At 39.9% G+C, this 14,344-nt stretch overlaps 1 protein-coding gene across 10 annotated transcripts in view; it reads right to left on the reverse strand.

Moving 5' to 3' along the window:
• USP49 (ubiquitin specific peptidase 49) overlaps positions 1 to 14,344 on the reverse strand; it is a 103,191-nt gene that overhangs the window by 85,890 nt on the left and 2,957 nt on the right. For 4 of the 10 annotated variants that reach the window (XM_081295479.1, XM_081295482.1, XM_081295480.1 and 1 more), the window contains exons 1-2: positions 8,467 to 8,581; positions 5,140 to 5,221 (exon numbers count right to left, since the gene is read on the reverse strand). The exons of 1 other annotated variant lie outside the window; for it this stretch is intronic. The gene's annotated coding sequence lies outside the window, so the exon portion shown is untranslated. Of the gene's footprint in view, positions 1 to 5,139; positions 5,222 to 7,268; positions 7,423 to 8,466; positions 8,582 to 8,658; positions 8,691 to 8,862; positions 9,270 to 14,344 lie in introns of those variants that run through there. 5 more of the 10 variants (XM_081295485.1, XM_081295484.1, XM_081295483.1 and 2 more) reach the window with 5 other exon arrangements.

Raw genomic sequence — 14,344 nt, forward strand, 5'->3', positions numbered from 1 at the left:
AGCTACATTCCCAGCCCTTTTTTTTTTTTTTAATATTTTTAGTTGTAGATGGACACAATACCTTTATTTATCTTACTTAATGCTGAGGATTGAACCCAGTGCTTCACACATGCTAGACAAGTGCTCCACCACTGAGCAGGATCTCATTGACTGGCCTCAAATTTATAACCCTCTGGACTCAGCCTCCCTCGTAGCTGGGATTACAGGCATGTACCAGTACCTGGCTATAATGTAACTTTTAAAAATAAATTAGTGGCATCTTTCCACATGAACAAATAGAGATCTATGCATTTGGAAAAGCTAAATGGTGTTCTGTGTGGACCTATCATACGTTGTTTAATTAATCTCTGACTGACGAACATCATCTGTTATAACCAGCAATGCTGGAAAGAAAAACTTTATACTCCTATTTTTCACACAAGTGTATGTTATTTAGGACAAATTCCTAGAAGTAGATATGTACATTTTAAGTTCCAACAGACATTGCCAAATTTACTTCCAAGAAAACTTATATCCCTGCCAATGTCCCTACATCCCATCCACTATTAACTAACATCAATTTTTAAAATTTTCCTCAATCTGATAAGTAAAACGGTATAATTACATGTTTCATTTTATACTTATTTAAATGATTGGGATTACTGAATTTAGAGGTCAGGTATATTTTGAATTTATTATTAGTTGCACACTAAGCTAAACTGCCTATGGAGAAAAAAATTCAAAAATCACATTAACAGTATATTTGGGAAGACTGTTAATGTCTAACCAATTTGGGTTTTGAGCACAATGATGCCAACTAAAAATGAGACAGATGTCTTAAAATACACTTGAAATACATTGCTATAAGCTCTTCAGAGCTATGATATACACTGTAGAAACATTTCTTTTAATACATATAGCACATGGATAGTCATGTATTCACTTTCTCAATTGCATTTACAACACCCTCTGATTAGTTCACTTTGATAATATTTCACTTTTTTATATACAGTGTTGTTTATTAATATGACATTTGACCTCTTTAGATGTTACAAGGTACAAAGGTACAATTGGTACTCAGCCATGGGCATCCAATAAAAATAAGACATAGGTGGCTATATTAGAATATAGAAAAAGGAGAGAGAGTAAGAGAAGTAAATGTTAGCAAGAGCCACATGAATATTCTAGACATTTTGGTTTATAAAAACAAAACACCAGCACAGCACCACATACTTTATAAATGCATGTATAAATGAGATGACTTTTGTGCCTGAGTGCTGATTCACTGTAAAGGGCTCCATGTCTATTGACTATAATGCTATTAGCAATGACGGCTGAACTGAGCTATTCACACATTTTCTTACCTGATTTTCTTTGTGGCCATCTCCAGGTAACAAATTTTGTCAAGGAAAATTTAATTAGCTCTAACAGTAATTTTGACCTTATTATCCTGATAAATTAGTATCCACAACTGCAAAAATAAGTACCACACAAATTATCTGGCATTGTAGAACATTTTGGATTCAAAACAAACCAGTAAAATTCTATCTACCCTTACTTAGTAATTTTCAACTGAAATTCATATTCACAAAACAAACTGATCCTTAATACTATTTAAAAGTCAAATGCCCTTGCTGTTTTAATGTGCCCACATGGTTCATCCAAGTGAACATATGACAGATGCTATACATCTTTCCCACATCAGACTGAAGAAAGAGAGAGCAGGAGACTGGAAAGAACAGGACCCCAATGTGACAAAATGCTAAAACCAAGCTATAAATTATCTTCTGGTCACTCTCAGCTGTATTTTGAAAAATCTGACACAAAGGTAGGACCTCCCCTTCCTTTGGAGAGATATAGAGTGTTATAGAAAAGCATCTCCTAACTAGCAAAGGACTGCTGTCCCATCAATCACACAACTTCCCCAGCAAGAGAAACACTGCTGGGTGGGTTCTAAAAACAATGCCTGGGTCTTCACATTCTGATGGGAGGGAACAGTGAAGACCAGCTTCCTGGGCTCTAAACTATGCCAGACTGCCCTGCTAATCCTCCCCAAATCCCACAATGTGGGGGTGGGGGTGGGGGACAGAATTGAAAACCCCAAACTGAATCAAGGGCAACAGCTCTAGGTTACAGAAGGTCCTAATATTCCTGTTTGCAGAGGAGATGGTGGAGATGGGGAAACACATACACAAAAGCCTTTAAAAACACAATATAAAAATGCATTTTATGCCTGATCCTTCGATGTGCTAACCAACATCTGCCCCCAATCATTTGCCAGCCCTGGGTGCATGGAAGGCATGGAGTAGCAGGCATTTTCACACAGTGAGGCTGGAAGAGATGCTACTAGAGTGTAAATTACTAATTAGCTCAAAAGAAGACAAAGAGAGAAAATACCTGTCACAGAATGGTGTTTACAACTTGACATATAATAAAAACAACCCTGAACATTTCAGAAGAGTGAAATTTCCAGACTTCTATTAACATGTGAATGGAAAAGGAACAGTATTACAGTCTTTAAAAACTGCCCATGTCTCAGAAACAATAACGCATGACTAGAAACAATGCTTTCCAAATAATTTGTAATTTTCCCGTCCTTATGAAAGGGAAGTGTTTTTAATTATTACAATCAGCTTTAATAAGGAGCTATATTTCATAGCTTGATAATAGCTTAAACAGGGGGAGAAAAGGAAAAGCAGCCCACAAGTATTGTATTTTACATTTGTCGGAATACTGCTAATATTCCTTTTGCTTAAATTGGACAAGCCTTTCTGTAGATAACAACTTTATCAAATAGATAGGCTATCATTTTAATTAGGATTTGTAGATGACTGGAGGTGGGTCAGTTAATTTCCTTATATGACATCAATCAAAAAGACTCAAAAATTTAGATTTTGAAGGCAGGCATGGAATGTTAAGATATTTTTATTGATCCTCTCCTTATCCATACTACCTCATCAAATACTACTATTTAGTAACCCAATCAACATACTTAAAGCAATACATTTGGCACTTTGATCTTTTCTAGCTCTTTGAAGCTACATAATGATCCCCTAAATACATTATTTTACCTAAATATTTTTTGATAGTAGTATTGAGGGGCTCTGTGGCTCCTGTTTCTCAAACAATAATCACCCATTCATCAACAATAGCTCATATGGCCTAAGGACACACCATGCCTGGTGCTAGAAAGATTGTCAATAGAGGGGTACAATGTTACTGATGGGAGGGGCCAACATATCTGTCATTCACAGGTGAAAGAATCTTTCTTTTTTTTCAGAATGTACTGAAAACAACAGACTACACAATCATAAAATCCACACTAAACCCAATCTTGACATGCCTTTGTTTTAAGTGCTTGATAAATCAAACACACACCAAACTTTCCAATATATAGCACTCAAAAAACATTCTTACTCCATTTGCACTTTCTCCAATTTTATTTGTTTAAAAGTCCTTACACAGAGAAAATGATAAAATGAATGGGGCAAAATCACAAGTGGTAGTTTTGAATAAAGGTATTCAGAAGTTCTTTGTATCATTTTTCCATAAGTAATAAAATTAAGTCATTAAAAAAATAGAGTATCAACAACAGAAGCTCCCTTTCACAGGGTTGTTTCTGGTTTCAAACCACTCACATACTTAGCTAATATGACCACTCAGTAGTTCTTAGTGATTTTTAAAAATGAGTAGATTGATTTACTTAACCAAATTAAAGCATGAATAAATGTACTTAGTAAATTACGTACACAGGCATACAGAAAGAGAATATAGGAAAAATTTTTTTAAAAAATTTTTTAAGTTACCGAAAGGCTGGGGTTGTGACTTAGAGGTAGGCAGCTCATCTACCATGTGTGAGGCCCTGGGTTTGATCCTTAGCACCACATAAAAATAAAATAAAGGTATTGTGTCCAACTACAACTAAAATAAAAATATTTTAAAAATTTATCAAAAAAAAAAAAGCAAAAGAGAGAGAGAGAATATAGCCAAAAAAAAAAAAAAAAAAAAAAGGATCTAAAAAGATTTTGCTTATGTATGTCTGCACTTAAATCTAAGCTCCATTTTTCCTCAAACAGCAATAGTCTTTCCACTGCAAACCAATTACAGTGTATAAGTGCAGGGCCTATTATAGCTAAAAAAGTAGGCAGAAAATACGCAATGCAGTAAGCATTTTAAAACTGATTTGGGGTTGTTTGATTTTATTTTATTTTATTTTATTTCATTCTGGACTTTGATGTCATCTATGCATTATACACAGTTCTCATGGTGTTTGTCACAGGTTTCCTACTTAGAAAGGAAGTAAGAAAAGTTTAAAAACAGAACCACCTTAATAATTTAAGGACTGGCAAAAAAAAGACCCATTAAGAGGTGAACAAAACCAGCACTGTTAAACCTGGAGAAGAGATGGCAAAGGATGACCACAAGTCAAGTGGCAGTAATACTGGAGCACAGACTCTGCCAGTAAAAAGCCAAGGTTGGAATCCTATCCTCACTTCCTTGTAGAATTCTATCTTTTGAACTAAAATAAAAATTAAGGGATGAAGGTATAGCTCAATGTTAAAGGGCATGCTCAGCATGTGTGAGGCCTTGGGTTCAATGCCCAGTGCCAAAAATTAAATAAAGAATAAATGTACCATTAGGCTAATATTTGAGCAAAAAATAATAATAATAATAATAATCTGTTTGTACTAACAGATTTTCAACTACTGAACAAGTAGCTACAGGGAAGTCTTAGGTAATAACCTTGGGCAAGTCATTAAATCTCAAAGATCCTTTGCTTCATCACACATAAAATGAGAACAGTAATAGTAGCCAACTCAAAGGATTGCTGTGAGGAGTAAATGAATTACAACTTGCAAAGCGCTTACAACAGGGTCTGGCACTAAAGCATTATGCATGTGTTAGCTATTATTATGAAGTTCAAGAAGAGCTAAAGAGCTAAAGTAATATAGTAAGCAGCCATTTTTAATTAAAAATTGAGAAAGGAGCAAAAGGAAATAAATACAAATATAGTATTAACTGTGTGTTGCTTAGACAGAAGATAGACCCTCCTGATAGAAAAAAAAAAAAAAAATGACTAAAACCCAGAAGAAATTATCTACAAAGGTTGTCACATTACCACTGAAGATTTATAAGAAAACAGGATAAATTTTCATCTACCTGGGATGATTTAAGTGGGATATTGACTGAAGTTGCAGGATAAACTAGAGGTCCTTTCAAGGTCTCTCCCCATCCAAAGACTCTATGATTAATCAGAAAAACATTTACTTATGTACAACCTACTAATACAAATATAAATCTAATAGTTTTTTTCTTAGAAAATAAGATTATAACCAAAATTAAGTTGAGTAGAATTCTATTTGATGAACAAAGAAAATACAGATTAAATTTATCACTGGTGCCCTTATTAATAGTTATTATCTGAATTAAAAGATCATCCATTCTCAGCTTGAGAAATATCAAATGAAAAATAACCATTCACAATAATAATTAGTGGTTTAGCATACCATGGTAGCACAAAGAAACAAAGGTAAGACACAAATGAACTCTTTCCTTTACTTGATCTTATAGTTTATATTTTATTTTTTTACCACTATCAAATGTCTCAGATAATTTATGTAAAGAAATCAAGTTTAAAATAATTACATTATAAAAATGGCATATACCATACATAGTACCACACACTAATACCAGCCCAAACACATCTACAAAGAAAGGAATATGCACACACACCTCAGACAGGTACCTTCTATCAAACTTATTATTCATCTTGAAAGTTAACATATTCAGACTAATTCTCTCAAAACTTAGCAGCAAAAATAGTAGTTTTTTAGAATCCCATTAAATTGCTAAGTCAATCTACTTACCTTGAACAGTTGCTTAACAGAATCCAGAAAACAAACCATGAACTAAGTACCATGCCACTAACACAGTTAAGAGCTAAATCCAGAGTTAAGATTCTAAATTTTTCCTATATATTAATAACCAGTGTTTCTGATAGTCACAAATCAAAACCTACTCTTTGCTAACTCTCACAAATGCCACAAACCTAATTTGTGCTATTTAGACACAAAACAGTAGTAATCCAAAATTTACACAATTTTGAAATAAGACTCCCCCGCCCACCCCCAGTGCTTGGGATCAAACCCAGGGTCTCTACCACTAAGCTAGATCTCCAGCCCCTACACAACTCTGGAGAAAAATCATCTTTGGGTATCTGAATGTACACTAATGAAATAATCCCAAATAAGATTCTCTAGAACAGTTTGCATTTTTCCAATGTATATTATACACCTTGGCACCATCAAATGCAAAGTTAGTATTCACTTATATTCTGAGTTAAACATAAAAGCTTCAAATCATTTAAGCAAAATACTACAACCCAAATTTGTCCCAAATTTCTTATCTTCCTCTTAATTTCCAAAAGTGTCAAAAATTCTAAAAAATCAGGCAGTGGAGCTATCCAAGGCATCAGTTTGTAGTATTATCTTGCAGAGATTTTTTTTGTATAAAAATTACTCAGAAATTCATTGTTTAACATAAAAGATAATTCCACTACTCTAAAATCCTCCACAACTCTGAAATTCTCCTTTCCTTTCATTTAGTGAAACCAGTGTACCAGAGTATGAAATGTCCCACACAGAGCTAAAGGCAGCTTAGGCACTCAATGCCCTCAAAGCCCTGGTTTAAATCTCTTTCCCAGTAAACTTCCTAGGTTGATTATCTGCCTCTCTATGAAATGACTTCTCAATATTCTCCAGTCACTGAAAACAAGCAGAAACCTGATTGATTACTGGAAAACAAAAAGATTCTCATGTTTCTCTATTCCAACAATAGTGCATTCTCCAGTGAAAACGGAAATGCTGGCGATAAAGCACCCTGCCCAGCACTTGTCAGGTACAACACTGCTACAACACCAAAACTATCACATTTCACAGGCACATTGTAAATAAACACAACCTATCCTCCCATTATCACAGCATTAGTGAAATGCAAAGATTTTCTGTATCCAAAGTTGACACTTTATCCTTCACACAAGAAGAAAATCAAATCAAAATGGGTCTCATCTTTTTCAAAGTGGACATGAAAGTTGAATTAAAAGCAATGAAAGGTGGAAGTGGATTCAAAATTCCTTTAAGAGAGAAAGAGGTTTCTGGAATTTCCTACTTTTAAGGACAAAAGGACTCACACTTTCAACACACACTTCTCAATACAGAATTCCTTTCCTGCACCCCCTACCTTAGCCCTTTTCAGTTTTTATCCCTGTCTCTAGGTCCCCTTTCACTCACCATGGTTTCTCCTCTTCTGCACCCAAGGGCCCCTACACTGGATCCTTCACCACAGAATTTGTGCCCTGACCCTAGCAGACCTTCTGAAGCATCTCCCGGGCCCAGATACATTCAATTCCCTCCCATCGCAATCTACCCGCGTTGTACATCCATCTACACTCCCCCAGCTTCCTTTAACCCGGTTCTCTTTCCTTAATCCCTATTCTATTCTTTAAATCCTGGGGCCCATCTCTTTCTTACTGCTCTCACCGTCTGCTTTTAGTCCTGTCTCTTCACCGCATTGTTTTTACCTTGGATCTTGCTGAACCTCTTCAATTAACACAATTCCTCGGCTATCCTGTCCCGGATCACCATCACTTCTTAAACCCTTACTCCAGTCTCCTTTCAGTTTTTCTGGTCCTTTGGAATTGCCCTATAAACGCCCATCTCTCATCTTTCCTTTCACCCTTCTAGTGGGCTTATTCCCGACTCCACCTGGTTCTAGTCCAGGGTATGATTAGCTGCCCCTCGCTTTCCAGAATTCACACCCATCTCCCACCGACTAACCTTACCTTTCTCAGAACGCGCCAGTCATTCCCACCCCACCGCGGGTCCTAGCCCTTCAGCTCATCTCGCTCTGCACTAGTTCACACCCTTGTCACGTCTGGCTCTTATTCACTCTCTCTCCCATACTCCCAACTATTACCCCAGCTCTGCCCCTCCTTGTCTTCCACTCTCAACTCTTACCCCTGGACCGCTCACCCCAATACCACCCCCCTCAAAGCCTTCCCCTTCAGACTCCCGATCTTGCTCCTAACCTCAAAATCCCTCTTGCCAGCCCTGGTCTCCTAACCTCATTCCCGGTCCGTCTTCCTCAACGCCCACCCTGGCTTTTGCCTCCTTCCTACCTCCTTGCCTGGCTTTTTTCACTCCTCTCCCTGGCTTCTAACCCTTTCTCCTCTTAATCCTCCTCATCTCATTCTCAGCCCGGTCGCCCCGGCCGCCCCCGAACCTTGCTTCACCTCTCCCCTTCAGGCTTTTAACCCAAACCCAGTGGTCGCCCACCCCACCAAAATAAAGCGCCCGCGCGCCCCGGCTCCAGCTCTCGCCTCCCGCCGGCCCCCGCCCCGGGCGCCCCCAGACCGCCGGCGCCGCGGTCCCGCCCCCTGTCGCCGCTCCTCCCGCCCGCGAGGCGCACGCCGCCTTTGTCGCCCCTCACCCGGTGTGTGAGGATTTTGCTTCTTTAAGGGGGAGGGCTAGTGTGCCGGAGACTGCTGTCCCCGCCTCCGAGTCCCAGAGTGGGCTCCCTGACCGTCGCGGCCTCTACGGCCCCCGTCCCACACCCCCTGGAGCTACCCCCTTTGCTGCCTCCCCACCTCCTCCGCCCCCTCCCCGGCCCCCCTCTATTTACCGCCATCATCAGCACGCGCGAGCTGTCACCAGGGCGCGAGACAACCGAACTCGGCCCCGCCCCCTGTCCGCCCATTGGCCCGCCCGCCGGAGCCCCGCCCCTGAGCCCCGCAATGCGCCAACGGCGCAGCGTTGGGCCGCGACCCCGGCACCCGCACCCTCTCTGCAGGTTTCTACCGGCGGCGTAAAGTTTAGGGTCAGCCACAAACGCGCAGCCGACTCAAGCCTGGCGTAAGGGGCGGCGGCGTAGAGGAGCGCTGTGAATCGCCGGTCGAAGTTTGGTTGAAGCACAGGAGGGTAAATAAGAAGGTTTCCAGACAAAGAGACTCTTAAAGGTACAGAGTCTACTGTCCGACCCTCCTCCTTAAAGGGCCAGAGATTCTCCCAAGCCCTTCTCCGCCCCCTTCTCCCCAGCCTTGCATCCCGGGGAACAGTAAAGGAATTTTACGTAGAGTTAGTTCCCCATACTCTTTTCGGCTGCCCTTTAACATCTCTCCCCACTGCAGAGGCAAAGCCTTTCTTTATATCCCGTCTTTGCGTTTTTTGTTTTGTTATCTTTTAACTGTGCCCTTCCTAAAGAAGCAGCAGCCTGCGAACCGTGGGGTTTCCGGAGGCAGCTTTTGCAAAAGTTACTATTGGTTCCCAGACGAGCGAGCACGTGTCTTTGACTTTAGCCACGGATGACCCAGGCGGGATTCAGCTGTTTTACGGAAATACCCCCAAGGAAGACGCCCGCCAACCTGAACACCCTGGTAGAAATTAAGCAGATCCAGATAGAGATAGTTGTGGTCCTGCTGGGCGCGATGACGCACGCCTGTAATCCTAGCTTAGGGAGGCTGAAGCAGGAGGATCGCAAGTTCAAGGCCATTCTCGGCAATTCTGTAAGGCCCTAAGCAACTTAGCGAGACCCTGTTTCAAAATTTAAAAAAGAAAAAGTAAAAAAAGCTGGGTTTGTGGCTCGGTGTTTAGGCGCCCCTGGGTTCAATCCCCAGTACAAAAACGTGGCGGGAGTGGAGGGGCGTTGCGGCTTTATGGACTTAGGAATGGGGATGGAGACCATGGGAAAAGAACGGCCAGTTCTATAAAAGGCGCCCTTCCTGCGCAGTCTCCTGGGCGCATTGTCCTGACAGAATTTACCGGGGCGGGGCGGGGAGGGGATGAAGTGGTGTCACACAAAATGAGACCAACAGTGTTACAATACCCAAGAAAGAGCTAAGGCAGCAAAGACTTAGAAGAAAGGCAAGTACACATTATTAGCCACAGTGGTTCAAGGTTTCACATCTATAAATATGACACAGAAGCGAAAAAGCTGAAAAGGAAAAGAAAAAAAAAAAACCAAGAAGGGAAAACTACAATATCTGAAACCAAGTGCAGCTAACTGAAAGGATTTTCAAAGGTGAGTAAACTCGGGCATTTTGAAGAGGTTTGACAGTTGAGGATGTGAAATGGTTTGGTTTGGTGGGTGTTTGTCATGTGATTCAAAAGCTCAGAATCACAAGGTAGCACTTCTTTTATTGTCTACTGCCTTTTAACACTTATCTTTAAGGAATTCCTACGTTATAACTTCTTCATCGTGTTTTCTCCTCTGACTTCCTTGATCCAAGAAAACTCTTGGAGAAGATTTTCACTCAGTATGTTAGTTCCCTAACAAGATACTTTTTTGAAATAATTTGGGACCACTTTTAACTTCTGATGGAAGGAGTACTCTCACAATAGCATTTTGGGGGAACACGGTCTTCAGGGCTGTGAGCATGCAGTAGATCACTGGGGTCTAAAGCTAGCCTGGTAAACAAGGGATCCCTGAGATCAAAACTATTTTCATAATAGTAAGAAGTATAGGCCTTTTTCCCTGGGATGACCCTGGCATTGATAATACACAGAAGTAACAATGGGTAAAAATCCTGCTGCCTAGAGGATCCCAAGTTCCAGGCCTCAGAAACTTAGCAAGGCCCTGTCTTTAAAAAAAAAAAAAAAAAAAAGGACTGCTCTGTGTGAGCACCCCTGAGTTCAATCTCCAGTGCTGAGGGGAAAAAAAAAAAGGGCTTACAGATTAAACTATTCATTTAACTATTTAGTTATTCACTGGGTATTTGACAGACATTTTCTTCTAGATAAAGCTAAGACTAATAACAGCGTCTGCAATAATAAAACTCAAGATTTCAAGCAAAATTTAGGAATTTTTAATATATATGTTTTAGTTGTAGATGGACATAATATCTTTATTTTATTTATACGTAATGCTGAGGATCAAGCCCAGTGCCTCACATGTACCAGGCAAGCACTCTACCACTGAGCTACAACCCCAGCCCCAAATTTAGGATTTTTTAAAACTCAAATCTGCAACCATAAGTTTGATAGCTTCCCAAGACTTTCCTAATAAGACAGGTAGTGATGTTAATGATTGTGATTTTTGACATTGCTTAAAGAAATGTGTCAACATTTAGATCTGCAGTTTTCCCCAAATGACCTACATATGATGCTAAGAAATCACACATAAGTAAAAAATCCATTCAAAGTGTAAATTTAACCAATGAATATTAATAGAGAAGGAAAAGCTTGATTTTACATTGCAACTACGCTTTAGCAGATGTAGTATCAAAGAATTTCTGAAAAAAATTATTAATTTATACCTCCCTTTTCTCAAATATACATTTGTGTGAGGTCATTTTCTTCATATTCTTCAACCAAAACAGATAAGAGAATCCACCTATCTTCTATCATGCCACACATTCACAATAGATTTTCAAAAATATAGAATAATAAACTCCTCATTAAAGTTTAGACAAATAGTAAAGTTTCATTAAAAATATATTAACGAGATGGATTTGTTGATACCTTTAAATGATAAACATTTTAATTTTTTATATGTTTTTAATAAGGTAAACATCAATAGATATAACCTACATAAACAACACCTTTTAAGAACATTAAGAAACCTGAGACTGGGCTGGGGATGTGGCTCAAGCGGTAGCGCGCTCGCCTGGCGTGCGTGCGGCCCGGGTTCGATCCTCAGCACCACATACCAACAAAGATGTTGTGTCCGCCGAGAACTAAAAATAAATATTTAAAAAAAATTCTCTCTCTCTCTCTCTCTCTCTCCCCCTCTCTCTCTCTCCTCTCTCTTTAAAAAAAAAAAAAAAAAAAAAAAAGAAACCTGAGACTGATAAGTTTGAGAATCATAAATTAGATGGCAGATATAATAGAAAGAAGCTACTTTAATTCAAATCTGAAAGCACTATTTGGGATACCTGACAAAAAGTTTTAATGGAGCTTCAGAGTTAATGAGGAATCAGAATCATGAATGCTACTCTTTCTTTAAAGACACAACTGTTAACAACATAATCATAATACACATGGCACTGAAAAGACAGGCAGAACTAAGCTTGAGCACTGAAAATATAGTTATTTTTATCTGCATTTTTTTTAAGCCCAGCCTGTTTTCCTGCAGGATATAGAACAATTAAGACCTCATCACTATGAATAACTATTAAAAACATATTTCCAAGCCAGTGGTGCACACCTGTAAGGCCAGTGACTCAGGAGGCTGAAGAAGGAGGATCATAAATTTGAGGCCAGCCTCATCAATTTAGTGAAAAACTCAACAACTTAGTGAGACCTGTCTTAAAATAAAAAGAGACTGGGGATGAGCTCAGTGGTAAAGCACTCCTGGTTTCAATCCCAGAACAACAACAAAAAAAATGTCCATATTCCAGAGACAGTCTAAACAACTGCTTGATCTAATTACAAAAAATACACCTACAACAAATACTTTCTCTGGACATTCATTCTGTATTACAAAAGCACTGTTTGTGTTAAGGGCAAATTATACCCAGCAATGACCCCATAATCTCCCACCTTAAACATCCCAACCAAACACAAACATCAGCAGCAGCATTGAGAAGACAATTTCCCAAAACTGAAGATACACATGATTCTATGTCTGACATCCACAGAGCTGAAAACCTGCAGTTTCCTTAAGAACCTGTTTAGCCAGGTACAGTGGCACCAGCCTGTAGTCTTAGACTGGCTAGAGATTGAGGCCAGAGGATGGCTTGAGCCTCAGGGATCAAGGCCAGCCTGGGCAACATAGTGAGATCCTGTCTTAAAAAAATGTGCTTAGCAAAAAAAAAAGGGGGAAGGCAAAAAAAAAAAAAAAATGTGCTTAGCATACACAAGGCCCTGGGTTTGATCCACAACACAAACAAAAAAGAACCCCAGCTTTAGTGTCACAGTCCTCTCGTATTCCAACAAGAACTAATAAATGACCTCAGTAAACATAATCTATTCTCCACCACCTGGGAGGGAAAAGACAAATATGTTTTGTTCTGTCTCAGAATAAAAGAGAAAAGAATTAAATACACAGGGAAAGGATTTCCCTAGACAAGGCCAACCCCAGGTAGCCTGACTTCTGGGAGGCTTGGTGTAAGGAAGATTTGAGCATTGTAACAAGCGACTTGGGAGTGCTCTACACAATGGCAGAAACTCACCTGGGGGAGAGCCCAACCCCAAAAGTGAGGGCACACAGGCCAAAGATATCAAACCCTCAGGAGAGGCCTCAATTTGTAATACAACAGGTCTCAGCCATTCATGCAACAGTGACTGGGGACTATAGCCCCCAGACCCAGCCTCCACAGATATGGAGAGGGGGGTTTTGGCAAGGAAAAAGCATTGGTGGGTGTTAGAGGTATGGGCTTAGAGGGAGAGAGACCAAACGACCACCTGCCTGGTTCAACATCTACTATGACTGATCTTGAAATGTCCGGCCCCATGGCCTATTACATACTGTACTTGTATTTTAATAAGAGTCTCAACTTTTGACACCTGAAACACTTGCTTGAGGGGACTTTTTAACTACTTTCCTGCTCTCCGGGATTTAAAGAACAAAACTTCACTAACTGCCTCCCCAGAAGCCTCAGGACACTGGATCAAGGTAGATCTGGTGCCAAGGAGGAGTGGTCAGCCTCTAGGTAATTCTGTCAGCAGAAAAGAAACTCCAATAAATGGTCATGAGGAGAAGGGAGATGTGATTGCTTGGCACTCAAATATCAGAGGAAAGCCAGCAGGAGGCAGTGTGGGGACAGGAGTAGAGAATCAGCAGGATGAGAGAACAAGAAAGCAACAGCCAGAGTAGGAACCATCAATGGATGGAGGAAACAAACTAGACAGAGTCAGAATAAATAAGAGGCTTCCTTCCCAGCATGTGCCTCTGCCACTCTAGATTTTGCCACTGCCGTGTATCATCTGTACTATAACTTAATAGATCATTTATTTATTCATTTGTTTTTTGTAGTGTTGGCAATTGAGCATAGGATGTCAGGCATACTAAGCACGTGCTGTACCACTAAGCTATAGCCCCAGACTTCTTTAAAAACTTTAAAAATTTATTTTCAGATAGCCTCACTAACTTGCCAGAGCTGGCCTCAAAGTTGGGATCTTCCTGCCTTGGCCACCCAAGTATCTGGGATTACAGGCGTGCACCACCACAGACGAGAGATCCCTTTAAAAACACTTACCCAAATCCTAAAAAATAAAGTGGTAGTTATAATTTTCTCTTCATATACATTAGAATAAGACATAAGTCCTAGTATAAAATATTTCCCACATTCCACCTAAAATCACCTAGCATCCCAAGAGGCACAGATGGCACACTTTGGCACATGCTGGAAGCCAGGAGTCCTGAACCTGAA

The sequence above is a fragment of the Spermophilus citellus genome (genome assembly GCF_964194105.1).
Source record: "Spermophilus citellus genome assembly, chromosome: 5".
In the NCBI taxonomy this organism is placed as follows: Eukaryota; Metazoa; Chordata; class Mammalia; order Rodentia; family Sciuridae; genus Spermophilus; species Spermophilus citellus.